The sequence below is a fragment of the Oncorhynchus clarkii genome, chromosome 29 (assembly GCF_045791955.1).
Source record: "Oncorhynchus clarkii lewisi isolate Uvic-CL-2024 chromosome 29, UVic_Ocla_1.0, whole genome shotgun sequence".
Taxonomy (NCBI): Eukaryota; Metazoa; Chordata; class Actinopteri; order Salmoniformes; family Salmonidae; genus Oncorhynchus; species Oncorhynchus clarkii.
The window spans coordinates 51,430-61,249 of NC_092175.1; the positions used below are offsets into that span (position 1 = coordinate 51,430).

The window sequence follows — 9,820 nt, forward strand, 5'->3', positions numbered from 1 at the left end:
CTTCATTTGAACTATATTTTGAAATTTGTCCATTGTCCTTAAACCATTTACATTTAGGGACATAAAATTAACCATTAAAATAAATAATACAATTTTAAAAAGTAACTTAATTATCCTTTACTTGTTGACTTGTTTTTTCCTTTTCCATCCTTTTTCACGTCCCCCGATTTCCACTTCATTAGGCCTCCTCTTATTCTCTCTACCTTTTCAGTGTCGTCTGTATCCGAAACCAACTCTAAATCCATCTCATCTCATCCAACCAACTCAACTTCTTCTTTCTCGTGTCTGTTGTGCTTTCTGTATCCATTTCCGACTCCTCTATCGTTGTCAGCGTCCCACTCCTCTCCGCTTCCTCTCCTCCCGAGGCACCCGCATGGGCCGAGGCTCCGCTCAAAACCTGTGCGTCCCCAATGCCTCCACCCAGCCCACTCCCCCCTCACCCTGAAAGCTCCCTCTTCTCATCTCTGAATCCATGCTGCTCCCTATTTCATCCTCCCTCTGCTTCGCCACCTTCTCGCTCTCCTCATCTCCGCTCTTTTCCACGTCCTCTTCTGTCATTTTCTTCACCAAGCGGTGATACAGCTGCTTCATCGAATAGCTCTTGACTTCTCTCCACCGGCAAAACCTCTCCACACTTGCACTCCTCTGTTCTTAACCTGCATCCTCCGCAAACTGCCCTCTCCCTTACTCCGACACATTCTCTGGCATAGTGTCCCTGGTTTCCGCACTTAAAACACCTAAAGTCAGGGCAGTCTTTTAAAATATGTCCAGGTTGAATACACAGACGACACACCCTGACCTGCTTGTCATGAATCACCCTGAAATATTCGCCCCCCCTCCTGTGTCTCGAACTTTGTGGAGTACGGCAAAGACTGCACGGTGTCCGTGAACTTCACCTTCTCGTTCCATCCACGATCTCCGTCCCCAGCCAAACTCTCCTTCGGATATCCGTGATGGCGGCTACACCCCAGCTGCGCAGCTTTTCCATTATAGCGCCGTCTCCAATATAAACCGGCAAGTTCATAAACGAGACTATTAGTTCATTTGTCATCACCTCTCTCGCCATTATCTTTGTGTCCTTCATCATGAAACCATCCATTAACCTCTCTTTTCCTTTTGCATCCCGCATCGTAACCTCATATTTCCTGTCTCCTTTTATTCTGCACCCCACAACCTCTCCGCACACTTCCTTAATTGATTTGAATAATTCCATCGTCGTTATTCTGTCTTCTCCCATCAATTCTACTACCACCGTTCGTTCTTTTCCATATTTTAACCCATCTTCAGGTCCATGTTTTGTCCGTTGTACATTGCCTTTGTCCTTGTCCATTCCCTTGTTCTTTGCCATGTTGTCCGTCATAATAAACCAAAATACGCAGCAAAACTCTCCCCCAAGCAGCAAAACTGCAAGGGGGGGAAGAACGAACCAAACTTAAAACTTATTCAACTGCAAAAAACAAGCTTATATTTCGAAAACTGTTGAAATATAACCAAAAAAAGCGCTCAAGAAAAACTCTTGCGCAAACACTCACTCACAGCTCTATCAACCGCACCTGTCTCACTTTCCTCACCGGAAGCGCGTACTCAGGCCGGTATGGTCGTAAGCAAGAAACTATCTCTTGGTGCACTATATAAAGTCAAAGTGAGTCTGATTAACAGATGTTGCATTTTCACCATTTAGATAAGCATCTTTGTGTCACTTAAAAAGTGGAAGAAATTGCATATACTGTAGCCATAATTTGTAGCACATATCGTTGGATGAAATACAAACTAACCTTGCTTACTTATTTCAAAGCGAGGGCACATATTTCAGCCTTGTGGGAAAAAACGGACAAAGAGTTAAAATTCCACAAGGCAGTGATGCTGATGAAATGATGCAAGAAAGCGTATAGCACCTGGTATTCCCAGGCGGTCTCCCATCCAAGTACTAACCAGGCCCGACCCTGCTTAGCTTCCGAGATCAGACGAGATCAGGTGTACTTTTTTTATATATATTTTTTATTATAAAAAAAGTTTCAATTATAATATTTTATAAAATGTACAATACACAAAAACCGAGACTAACATAGGCAGGTGAACAATTCACCCCCTATCAAATCAAAGAACTCAAATAAATAAAATACAACAAATACTAATAAAAACATAACATAAATTCTAATCTCACAAAACAGGCATGTTGAAATCAACTCCCGAACAACTATAAAAACCAAAAGGAAATTAACATACTAATACTTTCAAAAATATAAGTAATTCTTCCTCCATCCACCCTTGAAATCAACCCACTCACCTCCACAAAAGCTTCATCAAAACATTCCCTTCCATAACAATGAAACATATCTATATGCTTTTTAAACAATAGTACAAAAATATCCCACACCCTTACCCTCTTCCCCTCAAGAAAAAGCATAATTCCTCCTACAAACAATAGCATACCTCACAAAACTCAAAGCAACATTCAACAAAACAACATTAACCTGTTGCGTCGACCAAACCCGGATCCGGGATTCTATTTACAGACCTAAGCTCATTACCATAACGCAACGTTAACTATTCATGAAAATCGCAAATGAAATGAAATAAATATGCCATCTCTCAAGCTTAGCCTTTTGTAAACAACACTGTCATCTCAGATTTTCAAAATATGCTTCTCAACCATAGGAAAACAATAATTTGTGTAAAAGTGGCTAGCTAGCGTAGCATTTAGCGTTAGCATTAGCGTTAGCATCCAGCACGCAAGATTTCAACAAAAACATAAAAGCCTTCAAATAAAATCATTTACCTTTGAAGAACTTCGGATGTTTTCAATGAGGAGACTCTCAGTTAGATAGCAGATGCTCAGTTTTTCCAAAAAAGATTCTTTGTGTATTAGAAATAGCTCCGTTTTGTACATCACATTTGGCTACCAAAAAAAAAACGAAAATTCAGTCCTCAAAACGCGAACTTTTTTCCAAATTAACTCCATAATATCGACTGAAAACATGGCAAACGTTGTTTAGAATCAATCCTCAAAGTGTTTTTCACATATCTCTTCAATGATATATCGTTCGTGGAAGCATGGTTTCTCCCCTCAATCAAATGGAAAAGTACAAGCAGCTGGCGTTTGCGCACCGAATTCCACGCAGGACACCAGGCGGACACTTGGAAAATGTAGTCTCTTATGGTCAATCTTCCAATGATATGCCTACAAATACGTCACAATGCTGTAAACACCTTGGGGAAACGACAGAAAGTGTAGGCTCATTCCTTGCGCAATCACAGCCATATAAGGAGACAATGGAAAACAGAGCTTCAGAGATTCTGCTCATTTCCTGCTTGACGCATCATCTTGGTTTCGCCTGTAGAATGAGTTCTGGGGCACTTACAGACAATATATTTGCAGATTCTGAAACTTCAGAGTGTTTTCTTTCAAAAACTGTCAAGAATATGCATAGTCGAGCATCTTTTCGTGACAAAATATCGCGCTTAAAACGGGAACGTTTTTTATCCAAAAATGAAATAGCGCCCCTAGAGATCCAACAGGTTAACACCCTCGCATTTACCAGCCGCGCCAAATAACACCAATTAATTCCACACATATTTTTTTTAAATATCACCCTTCCAGTTTCTATATATCATTCCCTTTACCTTACAAAATAAATATTTTAACTCCTCACATTCCACAAACAAATGCAGTAAATTTTCCGGTGACTCATGACATAAGTTACATTCTCTTTTTATTTCCCTATTGATTTGATGTAAAACCACCTTTGTATATATACGATTATGCCTTATTTTAAAATCGTTACTTTCACATTCCATACTATTATATTTTACATTTAAAGTTTTCCATATTTTTTTACGTCCAAAGTTGGAAGAATTCCTTTCCAAACTTTCTCCGCAGCTGGCCTTTTCACATTTTTCTCTACCATTATTTTAATAGAATCTTTTCACTGGGATACTAGATAAATGAGCCTTCTCCTTACTGTTACCAATAAACAAATTAGGAAAGACAAATAAATATTCTCTAACAACTTCACTATTCATTAAATCCACCCATGTGCTTGGTATACTTTCTTTTATCTTCTCGTACATATTCTTCACTGTTCCCCTACCCACCTCTACATCCCATTCATGGATAGTGTCAAAAATAGCTTCTTCAGGAAAAAAACCTGGAATTACCTCATATGTGTAGTCTTTTATCTGTCTAAGACCTGCACTCATGAATACTTCACTATTTAACACCTTTTCTTCGTACTTAATTTTCTCATTCAGAAAAACAGGGTGATTCATAATTAGGTCAATATGCCCACACTCATAATACACATTAGGCAACAACTCTGCCCATGCATTTAGCACTTCTTTATAAAAATCTGGTACCTTTTCACACATTTTCCTTTTAAGACCCATCAACAAACCATTATCTTCACATCCACCACTCTCATCCAAATAGACAAATATTTCTTTACTGTTTTTATCCTAATAGCTTTTCTTTTAACGTCAAAATCTACAAGTTTTAAACCTCCATCATAGTCTGCTATCAATGTTTTCTGCACAATTCTAACACCTTTACCATCCCATATAAAATTAGACACCACATTATTCAATTCATTTATAACCCACTCTGGCATGTCTAGAACTCCCAAAATATACACAAGTTTAGATGATACCAAAGCATTTACAACAATTACTTTACCTTTTAATTTTAATTTTCTATTTTTCCAGAAATTCAAAGTTAGCTTGATTTTATTGAGGATCCCCGTCCAAGTTATATCCCTTGCCTCTTTCTCCTCTACACCAATATTTACTCCCAGCACCTTCATAAAATCCTTAGCTACCTTAAATGGAATCTCACACTTATTTGCATTGATATCCCCAAAAAACATAATTTCCGTCTTCTCTATATTAACTTCAGCCCCCGATGCCTTACAGTAGATATCTATGATTTTCATAATGCTTTCAATGCTACCTACATCCTTCACAGTAAAAGTAGTGTCATCAGCGTACTGATGTATAACACTGACACCACCACCTGGGATTCCAACACCCCTCACCTCTTTGTCTCCAAGTATTAAAACAGCTAAAGGTTCCGTAGAAACACTGTACAATAGAGCTGACAAAGGACAACCCTGCCTCCGTTACATTTAACACAACTTTTTGCTCCACTATACAACAAGTTAATCCAAGATACAAATTTTGGCCCAAAACCAAACCTCTCCAAAGTCTGTAGCAGAAAACTATGTTCCACTTTATCAAAAGCTTTCTTAAAATCTAAACTTAAAACTATACCACCTTCATTTTTCATTTGCTTAACAACATCTCTAATTGTACAAATTACATCTGCAACATCTCTTCCAGGTATTCCGTAGGCTTGTGTTGATGTAATAATACTCCCAATCACCTTTTTCATCCTATTAGCTAAAACTTTAGTCAGTATTTTATAATCTGAATTTAGAAGACTAATAGGTCTATAATTTTCTAACTTTAACCTACTGCCTCTATTTTTAAATAAGATGGTTAACATACCAATTGACAGACTCAGGGATTTCCTTATTCTCTTCCATATACTGGGTGCCAAAGTATCCACAAAAGCTTTATAGAATTCATTTGTTAAACCATCCAAACCTGGACTTTTATTTCCTTGAGTGTTCTCAATTGCTTCCTTGATTTCTATAATTGAAATCTCTTCATCACACATCCTTCTATCTGCCTGAGATACTTTGGCACTGATTTTCTACAACACTTTTGCAACACACACTTTGTCCACATCATTCTTTTTATAAAGATTTCTGTAAAAGGATTCAACAAAATCATTTACCTTTACACCTTTTTCATTTTCCAATTCTAAAATATAACTCTTAAATTGCTTTCGTTTTTCAAGACTCAGAAAAAAGAAAAAAGGAAGTACATTTCTCTCCCTCCAAGGCGTACTGTGCCTTACTCCTAACAATAGCACCTAAACATTTCTTTTTTTCATAAAACCCTAGCTCTGCATGGATTTTCAAATAGTTCTCAACATCATAGTCTGGATCAGCATCTGCCTTTTCAAGTTCACGTAACATCCTATTTCTAAGCATTTTTTCTTTCACCTTATCTACACGGTTACGATTTTTAGAGTACCTAATACCTAATACTTTTTTACTTTAACTTTCACTTCCTCCCACCATAAACACACATTCTCTTTTAACAGTACATTAGACATTTCATCCTCGATACATTCAACAATTTCCTTTATATAACTTTCCTCCTTTAACAGACTGGCATTTAAACACCAGACACCTCCCCCTCTCATCTCCACAGCAAAACCTATCTGAAATGACATTACTGCATGATCACTGTATGCTGTAAAATTATATGACATCTTCTGAACCTGCTGTATCACATCTTCTTTTACTAAACATAAATCAATTCTGCTTTGTTTTAGTTCATTTAACACCACCTGCCTTCTCGAAAACACTCTTCTATTTAAATTTTCAGCCCTCCATATATCTACAAGATTCCCATTTTTCACTAATTCCCATAAAGCATATCTAGACGAATCATGTTTGAAACTATCACATCTCGAGACATCCATTCTAGTACACTTCACGTTAAAATCTCCTACCAGTATACAATTTTCTGAACACAGTGATCTTAGGTTATTAAACATATCTCTCCTTTCTGATTCAATATTCGAAGCATAAACATTAATTAGACGAAAAATGACATTTTGCACTTCAAACTCAATAACAATAAGTCTGCCCTGATTATCTGCATATACCTGCTTGACATTTTGAACCACATCATTTTTTACCAAAATAGCTACTCCACATGTTGTTTCACTTCCGTGACTACAAAACATTAGCTCAGACCATTTGCTCTTAATCTCCAACATGTTGGAGTCTGTCCAATTAGTCTCTTGAAAACACCACGTCAGCTTTCACAGACACCAAAACCTGCTCCAATTTGTTCATATTTCTCAGACTGTTCCTATTTAGTGATGCAACTTTAATCATTGTTAATGTATGCAGAAATATAGTCAAAGACAAACATGTCATTTCAAAATAGACTTTTTCTTTTTACCAGATCCCATCACCTCCCAAGCTTTCGTCAATGATCTCTTATTTCTAGCAAACAGCTGAAAATCCTCACTCTCTATTTCTTCGTCCGACTCATGACTTGGACTTATGAGGGGAGCAACATTCAAGCCTTTTGTAAAATGCGCTTTAACCGTGCCATCAACTCCAGTGGACCCAGCCCTCTCCTTGGTGTCATTTTCACACAGGCTTAAAGCTGGTTCAGGCACCTGAGAAGTACCTTGCACCATCTCTACCTGTGTGTCTAATTCACCAATCCTGTGCTGCTGCTCCACCTTGTCAGCAGCAGAGACCAAGACTGCGTCTCGAGTACTGCCAGAAGAAATTGCATACTCTCCAAGTACATCTATAGCTGTCTCTGGAATCACCTGCGACACACTTTCCATATCACTCTCCTCCTCTCTCTCCATAGCCACACTCCCCTCATCTTCTTCAGTAATGAGGTCCATTGTTTGCAGAAATAAGACATCACTCCCCTTCTTACATTTACATCTGTCCTTAGGTCTGTCACACCTTCTACACATATCACCGATGTTTGAACATTCCCTGGCATAATGCCCTTGTTCACCACATTTATGACATATACATTCTGGACATTCTTTAAGTATGTGTCCCGGTTGAATACATAGTCTACATACCTTAACTTGGTTATCGTGGATCACTCGGAAATATTCAAATCCTTCGACTGTATTGAACTTTGTTGAGTAAGGCAATGATTGCACACTGTCCGTAAACTTCACCTTACAAAATCTCGTCCCGTCCACAATGTCCGTTCCTGGCCACATCCTCCTCTTGATTGGTGTTGTCGCGTTCACTTTCCATCCTTGTAATTTCTCATATATTTCATAATCCGTAATATATGCCGGCAAGTTCAAAAAGGACACCACAAGTTCATCGTTCCCCAGTTCTTTCGCCATGACTTGACAGCTCTTTATTTTTAGCCCGTCTATTAGTCTTTCTTTTCCCTTCGCATGCGACAAGGTTATTTCGTACTAACTTCCACGTTCACCGTCAGTTCTTTCTCATATTTTCTTCTCCTCAACTCTTCATTCAACGCTCTTTTTTCTTGGTTGTCCATTCTCATTGTTGTCGTTATTCTTGATGGCGAAGCCTTTGAATTCGTCCGGTTATTTTACGTAGAATCCCTCAAACCGCTCACGCCGTTGGGGCATAAAAACGCAAATATTTACAAAGAAAATAAACTACACTCCCCACACAAACTTCCAAACTAAAATTATATAAACCACCAAAAACAAAAACAATTTTCTCTCTCCAAATAATAAAACACCTGCTGCTCACTCACTTCCTGAAACTTCCAAAAAGGGGCATACTCAGGCCGGTATGGTCGTCACCCTTGACAATTCACAAGCATGTAACTCACATTGTCATTGAGACCCAAAATGTACTTCATAGCTAGTGACCCATGACCTTGGAGTTATTAGCACCATGACAAGAAACTGTCATGTAACAATGACAAGAAACTCTCATGTAACACTGATGTCACAATGTCAGATGAAAAAGTAGGACATTACTTACTTTCAGAGAGCAGCGTATCACACACTCTAACCAACTGAGCTAACCGGCGCAATTTTTGAGATGCACCGAGCCTCTGGAAGTGCTGGAGCGCAAACAAACAAGTCCACCAACAGTATAGCCTGACAAGACTGGACCCTCTAGGTTGCTTCTTGCGTAAATTCCAAACGGCTGGGGAATTAGCTCAAATACTTTGCATGCGTGAGGTAGTGGGATCGATGCCCGCATGCACCAAAATCACATTGTTTTATGGATCCAAGAAAACTCCAGTTCACACTTCATGCAGCCTTGTCGTACGACAACCTACTGTCATGTAACAATGACAAGCAACTTTCCTGTAACACTGATGTCAAAATGTCAGATGAAAAAGCAAGACATTGCTTACTTTCAGAGGAGCAGCGTAGCATACAACATTGAGGCCCACAAACAAACCTGTGTATAGTTTCCTTGAAGCCAGAGCATAAAGAAAGAACAAATACAAATGCCAAAACCCAGGATCTAACCAGGGACCTTTAGATCTTCAGTCTAACGCTCTCCCAACTGAGCTATTTCGGCAATACACTAATTTATTTCTGTGGCACCCTTGACAATTCACATGCATGTGACTCACAATTTTTACACTCAAAATGTACATCACAGCCAGTACGGGGATCAAACCCATGACCTTGGCATTATTAGCACCAGACTCTAACCAACTGAGCTAACCGGCCATTTGTTATTTTGCTCAATTGTTGAAATGCACCGAGCCTCTGCAAGTGCTGGCACGTAAACAAACAAGTCCACCAACAGCATAGCCTGACAAGACTGGACCCTCTAGGTTGCTTCTTGCGGAAATTCCAAACGGCTGGGGAATTAGCTCAAATGCTTTGCATGGGTGAGGTAGTGGGATCGATGCCTGCATTCTCCAAAAGCAAATTCTTTCATGGATCCAAGAAAACTCCAGTTCACACTTCATGCAGCCTTGTCTTACGACAACCTACTGTCATGTAAACAATGACAAGAAACTGTCATGTACCAATGACAAACTCTCATGTAACACTGATGTCACAATGTCAGATGAAAAAGAAAGACATTACTTACTTTCAGAGAGCAGCGTATCACACACTCTAACCAACTGAGCTAACCGGCCGCTGGCTACAGAGCACAGTTGTTGAGATGCACCGAGCCTCTGCAAGTGCTGGAGCACAAACTAACAAGTCCACCAACAGCATAGCCTGACAAGACTGGACACTCTT

At 39.1% G+C, this 9,820-nt stretch overlaps 1 non-coding gene across 1 annotated transcript; it reads right to left on the reverse strand.

Moving 5' to 3' along the window:
* Nucleotides 1-9,067: 9,067 nt before the first annotated feature.
* On the reverse strand, nucleotides 9,068-9,140 carry trnaf-gaa (transfer RNA phenylalanine (anticodon GAA)). The gene has a single exon. It is a non-coding gene; the product is annotated as a tRNA-Phe (tRNA).
* Between the last annotated feature and the right edge of the window lie 680 nt (nucleotides 9,141-9,820).